Source organism: Nanorana parkeri, unplaced genomic scaffold, assembly GCF_000935625.1.
Source record: "Nanorana parkeri isolate BGI_ZX_2015 unplaced genomic scaffold, ASM93562v1 scaffold639, whole genome shotgun sequence".
NCBI lineage: Eukaryota > Metazoa > Chordata > Amphibia > Anura > Dicroglossidae > Nanorana > Nanorana parkeri.
In genome coordinates, this window is record NW_017306907.1 from 265,610 (window position 1) to 266,062 (window position 453).

Genomic DNA, 453 nt, shown 5'->3' on the forward strand with positions numbered 1-453 from the left:
GTCCATCAGGTAGCCCCCACCAGAGAATTGAAAAAATGTGGCAAGCTCATAAAAAAGTGGCTGACAAAGTAACTCCAGCACCGAGATCTTGCCAACAGAGCACTAAGAATCCAGTGAATAAAGAATACATACTACTGGTGCCACACAGAGAGAGCTTGGGTGGTTTGTGGCAGAGCTTGTCATGTATATGACGGCTGAAAGGAGTCCATAGAAAGGACACTTCTGCTGTACAGTTTAAATATAGAGTACCTTCTCAGACCAGCAACTGTAACATATGAGAAAATATTCTCATTCACTATAGTGTCTACTACCAAGTATTAGACGTATCATGGAGTTTTATACAGCAAACTGGATGTGTCCTCTATGGCCTTGGGTGACCAATTTTGAGAGTGCAATCTATGTACAGTGGGTATAGAAAAGAATCCCCCCCTTTAAAATAATCACATGTTGTTG